General features: G+C 34.6%; 1 protein-coding gene across 15 annotated transcripts in view; it reads left to right on the forward strand.

The window, feature by feature from the left end:
• Positions 1-24,781, forward strand: part of EPHA6 (EPH receptor A6) — a 1,033,311-nt gene that overhangs the window by 139,886 nt on the left and 868,644 nt on the right. For 2 of the 15 annotated variants that reach the window (XM_059887705.1, XM_059887691.1), the window contains one exon: positions 15,639-15,757. The exons of 12 other annotated variants lie outside the window; for them this stretch is intronic. The gene's annotated coding sequence lies outside the window, so the exon portion shown is untranslated. The remainder of the gene's footprint in view (positions 1-15,638; positions 15,758-24,781) is intronic. One more of the 15 variants, XM_059887699.1, reaches the window with a different exon arrangement.

Raw genomic sequence — 24,781 nt, forward strand, 5'->3', positions numbered from 1 at the left:
CTCCCAAAAGTCTTCTCCAACACCACAGGGGTAACCAAAAACTAATTGTAGTGATTTGAAAGCATAATGTGAGCTTTGCTTCATTATTTATGTCACATTCTTATGTACTTAGTTTTCTGATTAGTAAATAGGTTTCTATGGGGACAGAAGGGTTTCTTTTCTATCACACTACTTAATGAATTTAATATATTCTTAAATTAGTTCTTAAAGTAGATTAAATAAACAAGGAAACACTACTTTAATGAAATATGCATATCACACTTTCTTAGTAGATGCAGGTAAATTTTATAGTTAACATAAAACCAAATATAAGTTATTCCTTTTCATTATACTACATTATTCATAAATAAGATATAGGCAACAATAGGATATAGTTGTTTTTGTTAAGTGTCTAATTGAAAAAATGCATAGTTTTTGCCAGGCTTAAGGATATGTTGTATTTTTATATTAATAACAGTAGTAAACAGTAAGTTAGAGAATACAAATATGGAAACTAGGGAAAGTATGAGCGAGTATAATGAACTTCAAAAGTAGAAAATCTTTTTTGGAATGAAAAACTCTCCTAGACTCAGATTTGAAAGCAAGGAGTAAATTTACATGGCTATAATAAAATACATGATGAAAGAAGTTTTGAGAAGAATTAAAGTTTGTGGCAGTATAATAGATTTCATAGAAATTCATAAAAATACATTAATATTATCTACAAAAGAATGTTGTCTCTTGCTGAAAAAAAGACTCATCTAGGCACTTCATTTAATTTAGCTTTAGGGAAAATTTTTTATATATGCCTGTTTCAATAAGAGAACCTATCTTTTTTCAGTCTGCTGAGACAAGGATTATAATTGACTATAATAACTTTTAGGTATTCGATACTATTTAAAGTTTCCTAGATCTAAAATCTTATGCCTTTGGCCAAAGTAGAAATTTGTGTCCATGTCTAATAATAATTTTCTTAATATTTCTTCACTTGACAAATTGCATTGCTTCAAGCTCTTCATGCTAATAAGTAGACTGTGGGTATTTTTTCCTTATCTTCCAAACTGTTTTGTCCAAGGAATACCCTGCTTCATAGAAGAATAAAAGGACTACATCAAATCATAATACATTTCTGAGTGTACATTTGTAATTTGTGAAGTTCTCTTTTACCAATTCCTCTGCCATTTGATTCAAGTAGTCATTAAATAACTATTTTTAGTTAAATTGTAGCATGTATAAAAACTAAAATTATAAGGAAGTAAAATCAACAGAACACATTTTCTCAAATAGGCAAAAATATCCTAAGCTCTATCAAAATACTTGCATTACAAATTAAGAAATAAGGGAAAAGGCAACAGAGGTTGATTTTAAACTGATGGGAAAAGTACAAAGAATTAAATTAAAAATTCTCATTTACCTATTAGATAAATTAGGAAAATCTCCTGTCGTTATATTACAGTGTAGAGAATGTAGCAGAAAACATTAAACATAATGAAAATATGCCTTTATTTATTTGATTCACAGTATTTTTACTGAATGTCTATGTAAAGACCTGATTTTTAGGAGTTTTTAAAACCTAGTGTCAAACTTCTCTTGGTTAATTACATACCATTTACAAAAATAAACAAGCCTGTAACCATGTTTCCACTTAAATAAGCTATCCTTGTGTTAGCATGCAGCATTTTTTTTTCAATTTCGTTATTCCAGAAACCTTTAGCGAGGACTTCCCATTATAATTTTCTTTATAGTTGTATATATTTATTGTTGTTCAGTCACCCAGTCATGTCCAACTCTTCATGACCCCATGGACTGCAACATATCAGGCTCCCCCATCTCTCACCATCTCCCTGAGTTTGCCCAACTTCATGTCGATTGGACTGGTGATGCATCGAGCATCTCATCCCTCTGATGCTCTCTTCTTCTTCTGGCCTCAGTCTTTAAGAGCATCAGAGACTTTACTAATGAGTTGGCTGTTCTCATCAGGTGACCAAAATACTGGAGCTTCAGCTTCAGCATCAGTCCTTCCAATGATTATTCAGGGTTAATTTCCTTTAAGATTGACTGGTTTGATCTCCTTTCTGTCCAAGGGACACTCAAGAGTTTTCTCCAGCGCCACAGTTCAAAGGCATCAATTCTTCAGCACTCTGCCTTCTTTACGGTCCAGCTCCCACAACTGTACATGACCACTGGAAAGACCATAGCCTTGACTATATGGACCTTAGTTGGCAAAGTGATGTCTTTGCCTTTCAACACACTGTTTAGGTTTGTCATAGCTTTCCTGCCAAGAAGCAGCTGTCTTCTGATTTAATGGCTGCAGTCACCATCTGCCTTGATTTTAGAGCCCAAGAACGGGAAATCTGTCACACTTCCACCTTTCCCCCATCCATTTGCCATGAAGTGATGAGGCCGGATGCCATGGTCTTATTTTTTTAAATACTAATTTTAAGCCAGCTTTTTCATTCTCCTCATTTTCCCCCATCAAGAGGTTCCTTACTTCCTCTTCACTTTCTGCCATCAGGGTGATATTCTCCACAAAACTGAGGTTGTTGATGTTTCTCCTGCCAATCTTTATTCTAGTTTGTAACTCATCTAGCCCAGCATTTCTCATGATGTGCTCAGCCTGTAAGTTAAACAAACAGAATAACAATAAACAGTCTTGTTGTACTCATTTCTCAATCCTGAACCAGTCAGTTATTCCATACAGGTCCTAACTGTTGCTTCTTTACAGCATACAGGTTTCTCAGGAGACAAGTAAGATGGTCTGATATCCCCATCTATTTAAGAGTTTTCCACAGTTTGTTATGATCCGCACAATCAAAGGCTTTATTGTAATTGAAACAGAGTTTGACATTTTTCTGGGATTCCCTTGCTTTCTCTATAATCCAGCGAATGTTGGCAATTTGATTTCTTGTTCCTTTGCCTTTTCTGAAACCAGCTTGGATGCCTGGAAGTTCTTGGTTCATGTAATGCTGAAGCCTAGCATGCAAGATTTTGTGCATGACCTTACTACCGTGGGAGATAAGTTCAATTGTCTGGTGGTTTGAACTTCCTGAGTACTATACTTCTTGGGAATTGGGATAACTGAATAATTGGGAATTTTCCACTACTGTGGCCTCTGCTGGGTCTTCTAGATTTGCTGAAATATTGAGTGCAGCACTTTGATAGCATCATCGTTTAGGGTTTTAAATAGCTCTACTGGAATTCCATTGCATCCACTAGCTTTATTGATAGCAGTGCTTCGTAAGGCCCCCTTGGCTGATTGTGTGCATGTGTGTCTATAATACATTCTATATAAAATTAAGGTGCTTATGTTGTTTTGTGTTTTGGGGACGTACCTCACCCGATTTATAAAAATCAGTCCATGAATAGCTTCAGCTTAATAAAATTTTTGTTCTCTCCAATGAAAATTGAAATAATTAAAACTTATATACTTTTGTTCCATTTTTGCATAGTATTTTTGAGTTACAGGTTTATGTAGACTTTAAGAGGAAATTTTATGTAATAAAAATTTTATGGTTTGCAAAAAGACATTAACTTCAAGCCAGCTTCTGCCCAGAATTCTTTAAGGCCATTAATTACCTGTATAAGGAAAAGGACTTAACTCTAATGCAGATAGCCAATGCTATGCTATGCTATGCTAAGTCACTTTAGTCGTGTCCGACTCTCTGTGACCCCATAGACCGCAGCCCACCAGGCTCCCCCGTCCCTGGGATTCTCCAGGCAAGAACACTGGAGTGGGGTGCCATTTCCTTCTCCAGTGCATGAAAGTGAAAAGTGAAAGTGAAGTCGCTCAGTCACCTCCGACCCTTAGCGACCCCATGGACTGCAGCCTACCAGGCTCCTCCATCCATGGGATTTTCCAGGCAAGAGTACTGGAGTGGGGTGCCATTGCCTTCTCCGAGATAGCCAATAGTACTGTCTTTGTTTAGACTAATTGTGTTTTACTTTAAGACTAAGGATTACGCATAGAACTTTATCCAGGATAATAATTAAGAAAATATATATAGTAAAAACTCTTACTGAGATATTTTCATATGTGATTTAAATTTTCTTTATGATTAGCACTACAATGAGAGCATGTTACTTTCTAAAGGTGCTAAAATCATGTGGTAATTGAAAATTAGTGAGTAGATTTTTTTTCATGTAATACATAAATACAGGAACATATTAATTAACTATGTAAATCATTTACTTTTTGCATTTCTAATATTACTTTTTCAAGTACATTTATTATGTTTGGCTAAATTTATTAAAAATTTTAGAAATATTCAGAAAATAAAGCATACCATTTTTTAAATCATACACTTTTATGATCTTTTTATCCTAGTGTAGATTGTTAAAATATTTATGATTGTCGTAAATTGGTAATGGTTAATCTCTCAATATGTTTATATAGCTCTTAAATAGAATAACTAAAGTGTGCTAAATAAATTTCAGAAATGATTTTGAAATTCATTAAAAGTCATAGATTTTAATGTATTCTATATATATTTGTGATAACATATAAGCCAGTTTGATGAAGCTTCTGTTGGCCAAGATTATGAAAATTTGAGTATCATAAAGAACTTGATGGACATATTTAAATATATTAATATCTTTCAGGCTACCTTGTTATGAGAAAGAAGGAGAGAGATAGAAAAAGCATAAAAAAGAGCTATTTGATGATAGCTGTTATACCAAATCCTTACTTAGATTATTTGTAATTAAAGAAAAAAATTAAGCATTTATATTCATTTTCCAGTAGGAGATCTGTTTCTGGGTAACCAGATGGCATTAGTTCATGAGGAACAGTTTTTTATTATAGAAAAAATTCCTCCTACTAAATGAAGAAGAAATGATAGAATTAGAAAATCACCATTTTTCAAAACTTAATGGAATAATTAATTCAGAAAAGACTGTCAAAGAATGTTAAAGTCACTACATGAAATATTTAGGGGAAAAAATTATTCAGGTTAAAAACAGAGAGCCAAATGCGAAATATAGACCTTGATTGGATACAAAAGTAAATCTGAGAAGGACTATATTAAATATTAAAGAATTAAAGAATATTAAAGAATATTAAATATTAAAGTTACTGTCAGTTTTAATAGATATGATAGTGATATCATGGTTATATAGGAAACTGTATTTTTCAAAGAGTAGTTATTAAAGTGTTATATTATTTTGAAAAGTTAAAATGTTAAAAAATATGGTACTTGTTATTAAATTTAAGTGATGCAGTGCATCCAACTTTATATCCTCCTGTTTTTTGTTTTTTTGTTTTGTTTTTTTTCTATTTGGGGAGGAAATTTTTGAAAGAAAATAGCTTAGAAACTGTTAGCAAATACAGTTTAGTTATACAGCATACCTTTTGCTTTTTATTATTATCAAAAACTTATAAAGAGTGAACTTTTCTTCTACTATTTAACATTTTGCACATTACTTAAATCACATTAATTATAAAGACAAAAAAGATGAATGTTTGATACGATTAATCTGCAGTATATCTCCCTTCTACTAAAGTATGTTAGTTGCTTAGGCCTGTCCAACTCTTTGCTACCCCACTGTAGCTCACCAAGCTCCTCTGTCTGTGGAATTATCCAAGTAAGAATACTGGAATGGTTAGCCATTCCCTTCTGTAGGGAATACTCCCCACCTAGGAATTGAACGTGGGTATTCCACATTGCAGGTAGTTTCTTTACCATCTAAGTAGCTAAGGAATCCCTTCTACTAAGGACACATTTAATTATTTTAACTCCAAATCTACAAAGTTGCAGACCTTTATTTTCTCATCTATTACTGTATTTCTTTAGCTAAAGATGTTTATAAAAAAAAAAAGTGTATTTTTTATACTTTTAGAATGTGCACCTTGCCACAGACAGACATCTAGCTTCTTAGGATTCTCCTACATCTACTTCTGTTTTCAGATTTCTCCAGATGAAATTAGTCATGTTATAACAGAATTCTCTTATAATGCCATAGTTTTATTACCACCTGGCAAGAAGGTCCCACTTCTGAACAGGAATGAATCAGGATCAGGTCGCAGATCAGTGAAAATAGAGGCAGCTTAGGATATATGACATTTTTTTAAATGAATTTAGTATGAAATTATAGGGATACAGAGTAAGTGTATGACTATAAATTTCAGATTGAAATTGGAGGAAAGTTAAATCTGTGAAACAACCATCTAGCTGTGGATTGAGGAGTCGGACAAGGGAGAGAGTGTAGATACTTGCTTCTTGTTTTGGACTACCATAAAAACATACTGTGATGATAATCTTATGCAGAACAGGAAATGACCAGACAACAGTTGTCAGTATTTGTAAGAAATACCTTTATTTCTGTGTTATTTTATGGCAAAAAATTTATGAAAAATAAATGCTGAACAAAGCTCTGGAGTTGAGGTGATGCATTATTTTAATGTAGGAAACAAATTTAAGATTTCTTACATTAAAAATAATTTTGCTTACAGTGTGTTAGTCACTCAGTCGTGTCCAGCTCTTTGAAACCCCATGGACTGTAGCATGCCAAGCTCCTCTGTCCATGGGGTTCTCCAGGCAAGAATACTAGAGTGGGTTGTCATTTACTTACTACTGTTTGTACAAATGCCAGAATATTATGTCATTTTCCTTTTGCAACTTGAACATACATACACTCGTACAGCCATATACACACTCAACACAAACACATTCTTGTCTTCTAGTTTGGTTTCCTTGAGGCAGTTAGCAGAATTTATGCAAATGATATTTTCAAGAAAAGAACTTTTGCAAAATAAGATTCTACAGCTAACAGCATAAACTCCATCATAAGGCTTGATAATAATTAAAAATATTTTCTTCAGTAAGCCTGAAAAATAAAGTTTACATACATCCGTATAATGTAAGACTTTTGATACCAATATAAAGCTTACAAGAAGTAATTTTTACAAAGGCAGAGGTTTTTATGTGCTTGGTCACAACTATGCCAAAAATTAGACTTGGGAAACAGTGAACAGAAATTTAGTAATTGCACTTCCGTCAGCACCATATAAGAATCTGCTTCACCAAAGCTAGTAATTTTTTTTTTAATAATGTGGAACTGAAAAAAAAAAAAAAGAAAAAAAAATAATGTGAAACTGTATGGCAAGATTGCTTAAAATAATACAAATACAGATATTATACATTGGCAAATGGTCCCCATTTATGCAGCTAGTTCACCCTTTTCACCAATCAAACCCACATTTTATTTAGTTTTTTTTTGGGTGGGAAGTTAATGTTTATCATTAATATTGGGTTTTATCTTTAGCCAGTTCAGTAGACCAAACATATTTCAGTTTGTAGCACTTTGCTTGCTGGTTGCTTATTGGAATTGACCATTGGTCTATTTTTTTTTTTTTTTTGGTAAATTGTCTGATCGTGCATTTTACTAGTCCTCAGAACTTCTTCACGGTCCTTGCTTTTTAGCTATTTCCCATGTATGTCTTTGAACTTCAATACTTTATACAATTTTCATTATCATTACCTAAATATTCCATCCTATGAGACAGATTTCATATATTCATCCTACTCTACCATACCAAGGAAAAAGTGCAGTGGCTACAACCAGTCCTAGAAGAGAAATAGTATAATGTCAACAGTGATGTTTTAAAAGTGTATATATAGAATATACAAAAAGGAACAGAGGTCACCTCATCACTTGGTAAATTATACTTTTCTTTTTTTCTTAATTTTATTTTATTTTTAAACTTTACAATATTGTATTAGTTTTGCCAAATATCGAAATGAATCCGCCACAGGTATACCTGTGTTCCCCATCCTGAACCCTCCTCCGTCCTCCCTCCCCATACCCTCCCTCTGGGTCTTCCCAGTGCACCAGCCCCAGGCATCCAGTATCCTGCATCGAACCTGGACTGGCGACTCGTTTCATGATCATTATTATATTTATTATTTTTTTCAACTTGGAGATCTAGACTTTCAGCTACTTCAAATCTCTTAAATTTCAGAGTTTAGTGCTATTGTTAATTGAGCAAAAACTACTCTTACCATTTATAAAATAATCCATGTGTTAGTTTTCAGAACAAACTAATCATGTCTATAATTAAAATCTCCCAAGTTCATAATTTTAAAATGAAGATATAATTTTCTTTTTTTTTATTTATCTTATTTGGAATTTACCAAGCTTCCTGAAACTATGAGTCTCTCTGATGAAATGTAGAAATTTTTTTGTTATCCTCCTTTTTCAAAATAATATTTATGCCCCAATCTCTCTTTCCTTTGTATCTGGGACTCCAAAACCATGTGTGCAAATCATTACATACTGCTGCTCAGGTCATTGAGCTTTTATTCTCTTTTCTTTAAAAAAAATTTTTTTAATTCGCTGTATACTTTGGTGTGGATAATTTCTATTAACCTGTGTTTCAGGTTCAGTGATCCTTTTTTTCTGTTTTGTCCAATATTCATTTAATCTCATCCAATAGATTTTTTTTTTTCAAATGTTGAATTGTTCAATACCAGGATTTGTTTTCTTGGCTGCTTTGCTTTGCCTTGTTTTCTCTTGCAGTTTTTATATCTCTTGATTCATTATAGTCATCTTTTCTATAGATTCCTTAACAGATTTATTTAAATTATTTAAAGTCTTCTTTACTAATTTTGATATCTGATTTGTCTATTTAATTTCAACTGACAGATTTTTCTCCTAATACAGAATCATATTTTCCCATTCCTTTACATATTTAGTAAATTCTTATTGTGTACTGGACATTATGGATAATACCTATTTATCCCTCCATATCTGGAGGGATTGGTTCCAGGAGTCCCCAAGTACACCAATATCCACAGATGCTGAAGTTTCTTATAATATAAAATGGCATGGTACAATGCATTTGTATATTTATTGAAAAATACTTTGTGTATAAGTGGACCTGTGCAGTTCAAACCCATGTTGTTCAAGAGTCAACTGTATTTTAGAGACTCTGGATAATGTAATTTTCCTCTAAAAGTTTTTAAATTTTCTTCTATTTAATTTAATGACTCACAGACAACATGATTTTTTGGAGGTTTAGTTTTAGGCTGTGTCAGGGCTATTTCAACCTATCATGATTTTGTACTTCATTGTGGAGACAGTCCTTTGGTCTGGAAACAAGGTCTTTTTTTCCTAATGCATGTCTTTTCTGGTAATTTACTGGAAAGCTAGGATGCTTACAAAGCCTATAAATTTGTTGGGACTTGAGCTACAAACTTACCTCCTTTGGGGTGGGCAGCTGCTAAAATCTCTACTGAGCTCTTTCAGGCTTTTAGCTCTTTTCCTCAGAGTTGCTTTTAGTCTTGCCAAGAACAAGAGCAGCTTGAGTTAGCTGAGGGGTGAATCTATGCAGTTTTTGGAGTCCTCCTTCTCTGTCTCTGTAAAGCTATAGCCCGCCCCCAATTTCCAGCTCATCCAAAATCCAAAAAATCCAACCTCTGATTCCTCAGTGGAGGTGTGTATTTGTGTGTAGGAGGCTATGAGGTGACTGGGTGTTGTGTAGAGATAGGGGAAGGGATCAGTAAAACTGCACATTTCAGCTTGAGCTATTTCTACCCCACTTCCAGCCACCCCATTCCCTGTGTTATAGACCGAGTTGTGCCTTCAAGGTGTATGAAGTGTCTAAAGTGTGGCCTTTACCAATGTGATACTTTTCTTTCAAGGATCTTAGTTTTAACTCCTTTAGTTTCTACTTCCCTCAGGTCTCTTCCAGTTCGCTTACTCTCCATTATTTCTAGAGTTTATTCTTTTAACTAAAGACAGTCCAACATAAGCACTTTTACCCTTATCAGAAGCTGAAAATATCCCAGAATAGTTTTTTCAACAGTCTTTAAAAGAACTAATACCTCATGGTGATATTTAAACCATAGGGCTATGAAACTTTATTTATCTTTAAAGATTTCTTTTGTGACTCTATGAGGCTATGCTTTCAAAGTATTCCCCCTTCTCCTGGTTGCCATCCTATCATAGTTTTATGTTACTTTCACCTTCTGCCAATATTGTATGCAGAGTATACTTTAATTTCTTTTTGAAGGGGGCATTTCTGAATATATTTAATACTATGCTGTATAATCAAGTGAAGTTTAATTCTTAGAACAATTTTTTTCACTTTTAGGTCAGAAAAACAATTAGTTCACCAAGAGTGCTCTGGAGTCATCACTCTAGGATGGAATGTTCAGAGTAGAGAAGTCCCAGGATTCCAGGAGTATTAGAGCGCCCTCTCAGAAGTCTTCTAATGGGGATAAGAGAGAAGATGGATTAGTGCCCTTTTATGCCCAAGACTCAAGGACTAGTTCTGTGTACCCCTGAAGGAATTTCAGAACTAGCAAGCCCTTTGTTCATCTCTTACTCTTACCCATTTTTAAACTTAAACTAGGGTGGGAGGGAGGCTCAAGAGGAAAGTGATATATGTATACTTATGGCTTATTTACATTGTAAAGCAGAAACCAATATAACACTGTAAAGCAATTATCTAATTAAAATAAATTTTAAAAAGTAAGTGAAAAATGAACTGTGTTCAGTCAGATTCTGAAATTACTGAGAGATTTCAAGTATTTGCAGTAGCAACTCAGCAGAAACCTTTACCATTTTTTAATCTAAGTCTATCCCATTTCCACATTTAACTCATAAGCCATTGTCATTTAGAGTGTATACTGGAGAGAGATGTCCCATAATGGTTTCACTGAAAATGGGACATAGAACATACCACTGTTGGTAGGTAGTCCTAAATTAAAAGGTTTTTAAAGACTGAAATTTTTAATTTTAATTAGAGAAGTAAGCAATACAAATACACAAAACATTTAAATTTGATTTTCCAAAATTTATTTTACCAAGGAGTCCTTTTTGGTGATTGTAGTTTTCTCATTTCTACCTGCTGCTATGGAGAATTTTTCAGTGTGGCACTCCTAAATTCAGGTTGGCCTCAGTCCCTCCATGGAACCCTAACAGTTGTCTTATATTGATTCTCTTTTGCTCACTTGACTGACTAGACACACACCTGGCAATGTTAAAACTCTTCAGTAACCAGCTAGTTGTATTAATCTTTATTTTATTCTATAATAAATTTTATAATTAATAATGTTCATGAGCTTACTATCATTCTCTTGTTTCATTTCTCTACTCATCTTTGTATTTGAGGATCCAGTGTGCTTTGAAATTTTCACCTCCTTTCCTTTAAGCTGCAATTTGTACTCCATCTCTTATAAGATACTGCCTTAAATTGCCTAAAACAATTTGGTACTTAACACTTAAAATGTTTCTAACATCAGCTAGTACACATGTGTGTCATGTCTAGCTACTTATTTTAATCTTCCAGTGAGAAAAAGAATTTGCAGTTTTTCTCCTGTTAGAGCATCTGTGATTTGTGAACCCCATATTTAATTACTAAATCATGAAAAATTCAGTTTTCACTAATTTCACCTATATAATATACCTACTTTATTTGTCATAACTTTGGGAAGGTTTCTCTTGGTCTGTCCTTGTGCCCAGCCACAAACTTTTCCCTGCTTCTTTTGATTTTTTTTTTTTTCTTTCGCAAAGCATTCTTTTCAATCTTTTGAATTTGGCTTGCTGCAAAGTTAGCAACCCATTGGCCCAAAGAGAATCACATTGATTTTCTGGTTACTAGTGTTTTGAATTTGACCTCTTCAAATTAGAAATATATTGATATGTCTAACATTTAATCTTTTATGAATTCTTTTTTTTTAATTATGAACACTTTATTTTTTTAAATAAGTTGGAAGGACTTCATTGTCTCTGTGCAAATTGTAATCCAACAGGTTTTGTGATTGTTAATTATTAAATTACTTTGTTTAAACATCTACAGTATCATGAACATCTTTCCCTATAATATTCTGTCATTAAACCATAGGTTTCTTGCCCACAATATTGTATTGTTCACACTACAATGTTACTAATAGAGTTTCCCTTTCAAATTATAAAATATATTTTCCTGTTTTAATGAGCTTTTTTCTCATTGGGGGAAGTAAATTTCTACACATTTAAACCACAAAGAACACTGATTGTAAATAGCATACTTCACTCTGACTGACTAGGCTCTTTTGATTTTTAATTTAAATGTCATGGGGTCAGTATTAATTTCTATCATATTTTCCTTCTGTTCAACTTGAGTCTTCAGATGAACAAACATTGTTTTTAAAGAGTAATTTTGGTTTTATCTTATTCCACCATTATTATTAAAGGAATTATATTAAAACATCTGGGTTTTCTTAGTTGTAAATTCTCATTTTCAAAAGTGATCATTGGATTTTTAAAAATATTTTTTTCAGCATACCTTATTAATTTCTAACTGTTGCTTTGAGATAACCAAATACAGATTTCTAAAATAATCAAAATAAAAAATATATCAAGCAGATAGATATTTCTAGTGATTTCGTGGTTTGTTAAGTGAGCTACATATTGAGTAACTATAATGGTAGTCTAACTATGTCATGGCATATGAGAATAGGGTATAGAATTTTTTATGAAAATTAATTTATAACTAATATTTATATTACTTTACAATATTTTCAAATATTAGTGATGTTTAAAGTTATTCATTTAAGAAGAGGCAATTAGGGTGGCAAATGTGACTGAAATAAGTATTAAGGTACATTAACAGAATCACATGGTTCAAATGTCTTTTTCTAATTGATTGTCAATCCTAAATATTAAAACATGAGTTAGAAAAAAAAGTCCATCAAATATAATACCTTAAATATTATTTTTTTTCTGCTAGCAATATGAGTCTTCTTAATTATTTGTTTTTAATATGCTATCACTGTGAAGAATGATGAAACCATTTACAGTTTATCACTTTTAGTTATTATACTGGAATTTAAATAATATTGATTCTCTAATGTCTACCCAAGCCTTATACAAGTCTAAAAGAGGCACTAAAACTATAAGAGCATTTAGATTAATGGATACTGATTTAGCAACCCCTCTCCTTTTACGTAGTTTTACTATATTCATTTTCACTAAACCTGAAGGCAAAACTCATGTTAACATTGTTAACAGATTTTAGAAAATAGCTATAACTAAATCATCAGTAGTTTTACTACATGTCAGATAGTCAATATTGGGGAAAAATCAAATAAAAAATACTTTTTATGTTTTAATTAATTACACTGATCATTTGAACAAAGTAAGGGTGATGGATTCCTGCCATCATACATTCTTATTTTTTTAATTCAAGTTAATATAGTCAGTGATATTATCATTTTGGCGAACACATAACTAAATATTTTATATATAACATATGTTTGTAAAACTAAACCATGTATATGGAGAAAAAAATGCAACCCACTCCAGCAGTCTTGCCTGGAAAATCCTATGAACAAAACAACCTGGAAGGGCTAAAATCCATGGGGTCACAAAGAGTTGGACATGACTGAGCAACTAACACACACACAATCCATGTATTACACATGGAAGTAACTTATCCTTATTAAAAGATCATTTAATATTTCCTAGACTGTATAAGCAAAATAGGTGTTTGAGGAGGGCTTACAAATAGGTGTGAAAAGACGAGAAGTGAAAAACAAAGGAGAAAAGGAGACATCTACCCATTTGAATGCAGAGTTCCAAAGAATAGCAAGGAGAAATAATAAAGCCTTCCTCAGCAATCAAATCAAAGAAATAGAGGAAAACAATAGAATAGGAAAGACTAGAGATCTCTTCAAGAAAATTTGAGATACCAGGGGAACATTTCATAAAAAAATGGGCTCAATAAAGGACAAAAATGGTATGGACCTAACAGAAGCAGAAAAGTTTAAGAGGTGGCAAGAATACACAGAGGAACTATACAAAAAAGATCTTCACGACCAAGATAATCACGATGGTGTGATCACTCACCTAGAGCCAGACATCCTGGAATGTGAAGTCAAGTGGGCCTTAGGAAGCATCACTACGAACAAAGCTAGTGGAGGTGATGGAATTCCAGTTGAGCTATTTCAAATCCTGAAATATGATGCTGTGAAAGCGCTGCACTCAATATGACAGCAAATTTGGAAAACTCAGCAGTGGCCACAGGACTGGAAAAGGTCAGTTTTCATTCCAATCCCAAAGAAAGGCAATGTCAAAGAATGCTCAAACTACCGCACAATTGCACTCATCCCACATGCTAGTAAAGGAATGCTTAAATTTCTCCAAGCCAGGCTTTAGCAATATGTGAACTGTGAACTTCCTGATGATGTTCAAGCTGGTTTTAGAAAAGGCAGAGGAACCAGAGATCAAATTGCCAAAATTTGCTGAATCATCGAAAAAGCAAGAGCATTCTGAACACATCTATTTCTGCTTTATTGACTATGCCAAAGCCTTTGACTGTGTGGATCACAATAAACTGTGGAAAATTCTGAAAGAGATGGGAAAACCAGACCACCTGACCTGTTTCTTGAGAAACCTGTATGAAAATCAGGCTGCAATAGTTAGAACTGGACATGGAACAACAGACTGGTTCCAAATAGAAAAAGGAGTATGTCAAGGCTGTATATTGTCACCCTGCTTATTTAACTTATATGCAGAGTACATCATGAAAAACACTGGTCTGGATGAAGCACAAGCTGGAATCAAGATTGCCGGGAGAAATATCAATAACCTCAGCTATGCAGATAACAACACCCTTATGGCAAAAAGTGAAGAAGAACTAAAAAGAGATCATGGCATCCGGTCCCATCACTTCATGGCAAATAGATGGGGAAACAGTGGAAACAGTGGCTGACTTTATTTTTGGGGGCGCCAATATCACTGCAGATGGTGATTGCAGCCATGAAATTAAAAGATGCTTACTCCTTGGAAGTAAAAGATGCTTACTCCTTATGACCATCCTAGCCAGCATATTACAAAGTAGACATTAATTTGTCAACAAAGATCCATCTAGTCAAGGCTATGGTTTTTCCAGTCGTCATGTATGGATGTGAGAGTTGGACTATAAAGAAAGCTGAGCATTGGGGAAGTGATGCTTTTAAACTGTGGTGTTGGGGAAGACTCTTGAGAGTCCCTTGGACTGCAAGGAGATCCAACCAGTCCATCCTAAAGGAAATCAGTCCTGGGTTTTCATTGGAAGGACTGATGTTGAAGCTGAAACTCCAATATTTTGGCCACCTGATGCAGAGAGTTGACTCATTTGAAAAGTCCCTGATGTTGGGAAAGATTGAAGGCAGGAGGAGAATGGGATGACAGAGGATGAGATGGTTGGATGGCATCACCGACTCAATGGACATGAGTTTGGATAGATTCCTGGAGTTGGTGATGGACAGGAAGGCCTGGCGTGGTGCAGTCCATGGGCTCACAAAGAGTCGGAAACAACTGCGTGACTGAACTGAGCTGAAGACTCTGTAAGAGCATACAATATTTAAATATCTTTGAAATACAGCTTATAAAGATATTATATCAAAGTTAGATTGTCTTGAAGCATCATATTTCATTTTGTATAAAAGATTTATTTCTAAATATTTCAGCTTTCCTTAGAAATAGTTTTATATTTTCAAATATACTTGATTTTAGTTACTGCAATATAATTATTTTTATCTGAGGATATTGTTAATTTTACATAGGAAGACTCATTAGTGAAAATGAATATGTAATGTCATACCATAGAACACTTTCACTAGGCAAAGTTGCTAAAGCAGTATGGAACAAACCTCCTAAGGAAAATTTGATATAGCTTTCCTGTGCTTTTCCAGACCTATTTTCAACACTGCTAAAAGGGGGGAAATTCAAGAAAGCACTGAAGAGGCCGCCTCACCAGACCCTGATGTTACTTCTCCTCTGGATGTACATGCTGCAGCTCCATAGGTGACAGGTTGGAAAAGTTTCTAGGAAAACAAAATGTTCATTAGTAACTTTTTTTAAGTAGAAAGATTATTTTTCTATGAGACCCTGTCTTTTAGACACCAGAACTAAATATATTAAAAAGTCTGTATGTTTAGTTTTTTTTTTAATATCAGTGAAAAACATCTGGCTTCTCAAAAGTATTTTTGAAATGTAATGGTTCTAAAGCATAGAAAATAATCTATTTAGAAAATGTCATGGTTCCATTTTATGTAAATTAAAAAAAAATCAAGCTATTAACAATCCATTATAATGATAGAATGTGAAGTTGAATTATTATAAAATTCTGTATCAACTTTTTCAAGATTTTTACATATACTACGTGAAAGGCAGTAGGTAATTTCTATAATGCTGATTTTTCCTATACCTCAGGCTCAAGGAAAAGCATATTATTGCTCTTGATTTTAAATGAAAGTTTAAACAGATACAGTATTTATATAATGTTGTTAATTATCTATTACTGGAAAGAATCCAGAGATAGGTCAGTGAGTTAGCAAAGTGACTTTAAAAGGACATTTTTTCTTTCTAGGACTAGTCTCAAAACCTATATTTTGGATTTTATAGACTTTGAAATTGTAATGAATCTCCACTCAGAATATTGCAGTGGAAGTGAAAGTTGCTCGGTCATGCCCAACTCTTTGTGACTCCATGAACTGTACAGCCCACAGAACTCTCCAGGCCAGAACACTGGAGTGGTTAGCCTTTCCCTTCTCCAGGGGATCTTGCCAACTTAGGGATCAAACCCAGATCTCCCACACTGTAGGTGGATTCTTTACCAGCTGAGCCACAAGGCTTTGCAGTAAAAACAAGTGACAATAATTCTGTGATTAGAGGTTGCACAAAATAAATATGAGTTAAATAATATATTTTTTAATATAGTCAATATTTTTAAAGATATATTTGCTTAGTTGATCCCCAGGTCAGAAAGATCGTCCGGAGAAGGAAATTGCAACCCACTCTGGTATTCTTGCCTGGAAAATTACATGGACAGAGGAGCCTGGAAGGCTACAGTTCATGAGGTTGCAAGGAGTCAGACACGCACACAATCAAAATATATAAATATGAAGACTGAAAAAAATTAACTATGGCTATAATTAACTAATAAATTAATTTTTAAATAAAAATATCAAAGGAAAGCAATAGCTGACATTTTAGTCTTTTTTTAATTTTTATTTTATATTGGGATATAGTTTATTTACAATGTTGTTAGTTTCAGGTGTACAACAAAGTGTTTCAGTTATATATATGCATATGTCTATTCTTTTTCAAATTCTTTCCTGAATATGTTGCTACAGAATATTGAGTAGAGTTCCCTGTGCTATATAGCAGGGCCTATTGATTATCTATTTTATATACAGCGCTGCATATATGTTAATCCCCAAATCCTAATATATCCCTCCACCCTACCTTTCCCCTTTGGTAACCATAAGTTTGCTTTCTGTATATGTGAGTGTATTTCTGTTTTCTAAATAAGTCCATTTGTAGCATTTTTTAGGATTCCATTTGTAAGTGATATCATAGGGATTTTGTCTTTGTCTCACTTAATTTGGTAACCTCTAGGTCCATCCATGTTGCTGCGAATGGATTTACTTCATTCTTTTATTTTTAATTGAAGGATTATTTCTTTACAGAATTGTGTTGGTTTCTACCAAATATCAGCATGAATCAGCCATGAGTATATATATATATGTCCCTTCCCTCTTGAAACTCCCTCCCACCTCCCTTCCCATCCTACCCCTCTAGGTTGTTACAGAGCCCCAGTTTGAGTTCCCTGAGTCATACAGCATATTTCTTTCTTTTTTATGGCCGAGTATTATTCCTGTATGTGTGTGTGTTTGCATGTGTGTGTGTACTGCATCTTTTAGATCTGTTTCTCTGTTGATGGACGTTTAGGTCACTTCTATGTCTTAGTTATTATAAATAGTACCAAGACACTACTTTGGTGCATTTATCTTTTCAAATTATGGTTTTCTCCAGATGTATGCTCAGGAATGAGATTGCTAGATCATATGTTGTCTCAATATTTTGTGTTTTATGAAATCTCCATGCTGTTCTCTATAATGGATGTCCCAATTTACCTTCCCACCAACAGTCTGACATTTTGAACATGAAATATTAAGTGCACAAAAAGGAAGACTTATCTTTGCATGAATACAAGAGCTAATGTTAAAATAAATATATCTATATGTCTATTATATTGTGAAACTTCTAAAGTTTTGGCTTTCTCTAATTGCTTATCTCTTAACTTTTTAAGAGAAAAATCAGTGATCTATATATGATTTATAACCTTTATGACACTTGCCTTGTATTATAATTATTATTTCATGAGAGTTTATTTTTCTTGTTATTATTTTTCTTTCACTAGCATTTTAGTGAAAACTCCTAGAGAGAAGTGATTATGTCTCAATATACCATTTAGATTTCTGTCTCCTATGAGATCTAATATGTTTTCACATTTTAATTCTTAAGAAGTTTGTTGATAGAACTAAGTGTACAAAGTTAAGCATTAAAACAGTACTTGGCCAAAAAAAGTGCTTTATTGACTTGTGTGAAAATAGACCATCAGCTCCTAACATTTTTTGCCAATTCAAAACCATTTATGAGTCCATCTGCCTAGAGAATGTAAAGCAATTTTGGCAAATGTTTGTGTCTACTCTCTCTTTTTAGTGGCCTAAGATAATGCTGATTTGGAAAGAATTATGATGGTGATCCAAAGCATACTATAAAATTTTAAGCTTTTCATGCTTCCTTGGCTATATACTCAATGAAACTGAAGTTCCAGTGATCATACTTATTTAAAAATAAAGTAAACAATGATTTAGGATTCTTTGTTTTTTATGAGACTAATATGGCTGTTTGAAGATCTGTAGAATATAGTATGAATCAGCAAAAATGAAAAGAGACAAGGCAGCAATATTTAAGGGGAAAATAGGCCAATGAACAGAATTCCCTAACAGGTTGAGATATAGAAGAACCAATGCGTTAACTGGTTAATGAGTATATAACTTGATTCATGTGCTAAACATTGTTTTAATGAAAAGGAAAGGGTCTTAAATAGGTCAGCTTCAGGAGTTCATTGGAGAAGGCAATGGCACCCCACTCCACTACTCTTGCCTGGAAAATCCCATGGATGGAGGAGCCTGGTAGGCTGCAGTCCATGGGGTTGCTAGGATTCGGACACAACTGAGCAACTTCACTTTCACTTTTCACTTTCATGCATTGGAAGAGGAAATGGCAACCCACTCCAGTGTTCTTGCCTGGAGAATCCCAGGGATGGGGGAGCCTGGTGGGCTTCCGTCTATGAAGTCGCACAGAGTCAGACACGATTGAAGTGACTTAGCAGCAGCAGGAGTTCATAGTGACAAATGAAGATAAACAATAATTCTACAAATATCTGCTCCCAGTGAATGAAGTAGATCTCCAAAGAGGTTGTAAGAAAGAATTGTAGTCCCTTAGAAAGTCTGGAAATTAAGAGCTAATTTAGTTCAACCCTCTCATGTGTCCCCTAAGAAGACTATTTATTTACATCTCTCAGTCAGTCAGTCAGTTCAGTCCTTCACTTGTGTCTGACTCTTTGTGACCCCATGGACTGCAGCACGCCATAATCCCCTGTCCATCGCCAACTACCAGAGCTTGCTCAAACTCATGTTCATTGAGTTGGTGATGCCATCCAACCATATCATCCTCTGTCTCCCCTTCTCTTCCCACCCTCAGTCTTTCCCAACATCAGGGTCTTTTCAAATGAGTCAGTTCTTTGCATCAGGTAGCCAAAATTATTGGAGCTTCAGCATCAGTCCTTCCAGTGAATATTCAGGGTTAATTTCCTTTAGGATGGATTGGTTGGATCCCCTTCAGTCCAAGAGACTCTCCAGTCTTTTCCAACACCACAGTTCCAAAGTATCAATTATTCGGTGCTCAGCTTTCTTTATGGTCCACATCTCACATCCATACATCACTAATAGAAAAACCATAGCTTTGAATAGATGGACCTTTGTTGGCAAAGTAATGTCTCTGCTTTTCACTATGCTGTCTAGGTTTGTTATAGCTTTTCTTCCAAGGAGTAAGAGTCTTTCAATTTCATGGCTGCAGTCACCAACTGCAGTGATTTTAGAGCGCAAGAAAATAAAGTCTCTTACTATTCCATTGTTTCCCCATCTATTTGCCATGAAGTGATGGAATTGGATGCCATGATCATTTTTTGAATGTTGAATTTTAAGCCAGCTTTGTCACTCTTCTCTTTCACGTCCATCAAGAGGCTCTTTAGTTCCTCTTCAATTTCTGCCTTAAGGGCATTGTCATCTGCATAGCTGAGGTTATTGGTATTTCTCCAGGCAATTGATTCAAGCTTGTGCTTCATCCAGCCTGGCATTTCACATAATGTGCTCTGCATATATGTTAAATAAGCAGGTGACAATATACAGCCTTGATGTACTCCTTTCCCAATTTGGAATCAGTCTGTCGTTCCACGTCCAGCTGTAGTGCTTCTTGACCTCCATACAGATTTCTCAGGAGGCAGGTCAGGTGGTCTGGTATTCCCATCTCTTGGAGAATTTTCTACAGTTTGTTGTGATCCACAACAGTCAAAGGCTTTGGTGTAGTCAATAAAGCAGAAGTAGATGTTTTTCTGGAACTCTCTTGATTTTTCTATCATCCAATGGATGTTGGCAATTTGATCTCTGATTCCTCTGGCTTTTCTAAATCCATCTTGAACATCTGGAAGTTCACGGTTCACATACTGTTGAAGCCAGGCTTGGAGAATTTTGAGCATTACTTTGCTAATGTGTGAGATGAGTGCATTTGTGGAGAAGCATGAACCTTCTCTGGCATTTCCTTTCTTTGGGATTGGAATGAAGACTGACCTGTGGCCACTGCTGAGTTTTCCATATTTGCTGGCATATTGAGGGTGGTATTTTCACAGCATGGTCTTTTAGGATTTGAAATAACTGGAATTCCATCACCTCCACTATCTTTGTTCTAAGTAATGTTCTGAAGGCTCACTTGACTTCTTACTCCAGGATGTCTGGCTCTAGGTGAGTAATCACATCATGATTTTCTGGCTCATGAAGATCTTTTTTGTATAGTTCTGTATATTCTTGCCACCTCTTCTTAATATCTTCTTCTTCTGTTAGGTCCATACCATTTCTGTCCTTTTTTGTGCCCATCTTTGCATGAAATGTTCCCTCAATATCTCTAATTTTCTTAAGGATATCTCTAGTCTTTCCCATTCTATCGTTTTTTATATTTCTATGAGTGTGCATATATGTATATACACTTACAGATATGTATACAGATATGTATAAAAATATCTGTTTATGTACATAAACAGATATTTGTATGTGTATATCTGTGTATATATACATATATCTGTACATAACATAATAATATTAAATATTGAAAGATGAACTAGCTTCAAAACTGTAAAAATTAAAATATTAAATAAAAGTGAAAGACAAAATTTTTTTAAGATTTTGGAAATTATCATTGAAATATAATAAAGATGAGTTTTTCTGCTCCTAGTTTGTATTTTCTTATATTAATAATGTTATTCCAAGACATCATCAAATATGCAGCAGTATGTGCATCTCTGTGCAACTGTTATACATTTTTGTATATAATTCTTTGAAATATCTGTATATTTTCTCCCTTTATTCTCCATGAAAGAAGAGTCTGTACTCCCTATCTTCTCCCACAAAACCACCCTAGTTAGACTTTGGTCCAGCTGCTCCACCAGAGCAACTCACGATTACCTATAACACATTATGAAATTTAGAAGTCAGTTTTCAACCTTCAGCTTATTTGATTTATGAACAACACCTATGCCCTTATTGAATATAACCTACTTTTTGTGGAAACAAAATGTATCATTTGGCTTCCATAACATCACTTTTTTTTTCGTTTCCATTTTTTTTTCTGGTTCTCATCCAGGGATCAATAATTTGGCTTATATTGTCATTTATTCTCCATATAGTCTTATTCAGTCTCAGGCCTTTAAAAATCTCAGGACTTTAAATACATTAATGAATCCTGAATTTGTATTTCAGCCTGGTCTTCTCTGAACTCAAACTTATATATATCCAGAATTATACCTGTTCAACTTAGAGTTCTGTCAGAAATCTTACATGATACATCCAAATTTAAAATCCTTATCTACTTACTTCTTTCATATGCATCACCATTTAATAAAGGGAAACTCTAGTATTCCAGAATTTCTAGACAAAAATTTGAATTTATATCTGACTTCACTTTTCCTCAAACTTTATAACTGATTAAACAGCAAATTTCTGTAGCTTTACCTTAAAAATATATTCAAAATTTGATGATTTTTACCACTATTTTTGCAACCACTCTAGTCTGTAATACCACCATCTTTACCCAATTAATATACTAGCCTCCTTAGATATTCTGATTCCGTACTTACCATCCATCCCAATATCTTATTTATCATTTTAGACCTGTATTGTGTAATATTACAGCAGAATTGATGGGTTCCTTGAAATGAAGTAATCTTCACACACGCTGCAATGTCAGAATTACACATATGGACAAATTGAACAAGCATCTAACTCACTTATATATCACCAAGGCTAACAAAGTTTGTGTAAGATGAACTTGGGCAAACTTTGGGAGATGGTGAGGGACAGGGACAGGGAGGCCTGGCGTGTTGCCATCCATGGGGTCGCAAAGAGTCAGACACAAGTGGCTAACTGAACAACAACAAGCCAGATATTGGAGTTATGACAGGTTCCTAAATTATTCTTATGAAGTGAAGTGAATGAAAGTCACTTAGTCGTGTCCGACTCTTTGCGACCCCATGGGCATACAGTCCATGGAATTCTCCAGGCTGGAATACTGGAGTGGGTAGCCATTTTCTTCTCCAGGGGATCTTCCCAACACAGGGATGGAATCCAGTTCTCCTGCATTGCAGGTAGATTCTTTATAAGCTGAGTCACAAGGGAAGCCGAGTAGCACATATTCCTAGCCTCCCAAAATAAAAGTATACACCTGTATGACTTTGGATTATGAATGAATATGTATATATGTATATATATATACACGTATGTATTCATGTATGAATACATATATTCTATATGAATGTGTATACACACACACACACACACACACATATACACACACACTCAAGCTCAGTTGTTAAAAAATCCACCTGCAATGCAGGAGACCTGGGTTCCATCCCTGCATTGGGAAGATCCCTTGGAGAAGGGAAAGGCTACCCAGTACAGTATTCTGGCCTAGAGAATTCTATACAGTCCACGGGGTTGCAAAGAGTCGGATGTAACTGACTTTTCACTTTTTTTCACTTTTGCTTTCTTTTTTTTTTATGTTTTAATAAAATTTTTATTTATTTATTTATTTTTTTACTTTACAGTATTGTACTGGTTTTGCCATACATCAACATGCATCCACCATGGGTGTACATGTGTTCCCCATCCTGAGCCCCCCATCCCACCTCCCTCCCCATACCATCCCTCTGGGTCATCCCAGTGCACCAGCCCCAAGCTTCCTGTATCCTGCATCAAACCTGGACTGGCGATTTGCTTCGTATATGATATTATACGTTTTAATGCCATTCTCCCACATCATCCCCCCACCCCTCACAGACTCCAAAAAACTGTTCTATACATCAGTGTCTCTTTTGCTGTCTCGCATACAGGGTTGTCATTACCATATTTCTAAATTCCATATATATGCTTTAGTATACTGTATTGGTGTTTTTCTTTCTGGCTTACTTCACTCTGTATAATAGGCTCCAGTTTCATCCACCTCATTAGAACTGATTCAAATGTATTGTGTTTAATGGCTGAGTAATACTCCATTGTGTATATGTACCACTGCTTTCTTATCCATTCATCTGCTGATGGACATCTAGGTTGCTTCCATATTCTGGCTATTATAAACAGTGCTGCAATGAACATTGGAGTACACGTGTCTCTTTCCCTTCTGGTTTCCTTGGTGTGTATGCCCAGCGGTGGGATTGCTGGGTCATATGGCAGGTCTATTTCCAGTTTTTTAAGGAATCTCCACACTGTTCTCCATGTACTCGTTTGCATCCCCACCAACAGTGTAAGAGGATTCCCTTTTCTCCACATCCTCTCCAGCATTTATTGCTTGTAGACTTTTGGATCGCAGCCATTCTGACTGGCGTGAAATGGTACCTCATTGTGGTTTTGATTTGCATTTCTCTGAGAATGAGTGATGTTGAGCATCTTTTCATGTTTGTTAGCCATCTGTATGTCTTCTTTGGAGAAATGTCTATTTAATTCCTTGGGCCATTTTTTGATTGGGTCGTTTATTTTTCTGGAATTGAGCTGCAGGAATTGCTTTTATATTTTTGAGATTAGTTGTTTGTCAGTTGGTTCATTTGCTATTATTTTATCCCATTCTGAAGGCTGTCTTTTCACCTTGCTTATAGTTTCCTTTGTTGTGCAGAACCTTTTAATTTTAATTAGATCCCATTTGTTTATTTTTGCTTTTATTTCCAATATTCTAGGAGGTGGGTCATAGAGGATCTTGCTGTGATGTATGTCGGAGAGTGTTTGCCTATGTTCTCCTCTAGGAGTTTTATAGTTTCTGGTCTTACATTTAGATCTTTAATCCATTTTGAGTTTATTTTTGTGTATGGTGTTAGAAAGTGTTCTAGTTTCATTCTTTTACAAGTGGTTGACCAGTTTTCCTAGCACCACTTGTTAAAGAGATTGTCTTTAATCCATTGTATATTCTTGCCTCCTTTGTCAAAGATAAGGTGTCCATATGTGCGTGGATTTATCTCTGGGCTTTCTATTTTGTTCCATTGATCTATATTTCTGTCTTTGTGCCAGTACCATACTGTCTTGATGACTGTGGCTTTGTAGTAGAGCCTGAAGTCAGGCAGGTTGATTCCTCCAGTTCCATTCTTCTTTCTCAAGATTGCTTTGGCTATTCGAGGTTTTTTGTATTTCCATACAAATTGTGAGATTATTTGTTCTAGTTCTGTGAAAAA

The sequence above is a fragment of the Bos taurus genome, chromosome 1 (assembly GCF_002263795.3).
Source record: "Bos taurus isolate L1 Dominette 01449 registration number 42190680 breed Hereford chromosome 1, ARS-UCD2.0, whole genome shotgun sequence".
NCBI lineage: Eukaryota > Metazoa > Chordata > Mammalia > Artiodactyla > Bovidae > Bos > Bos taurus.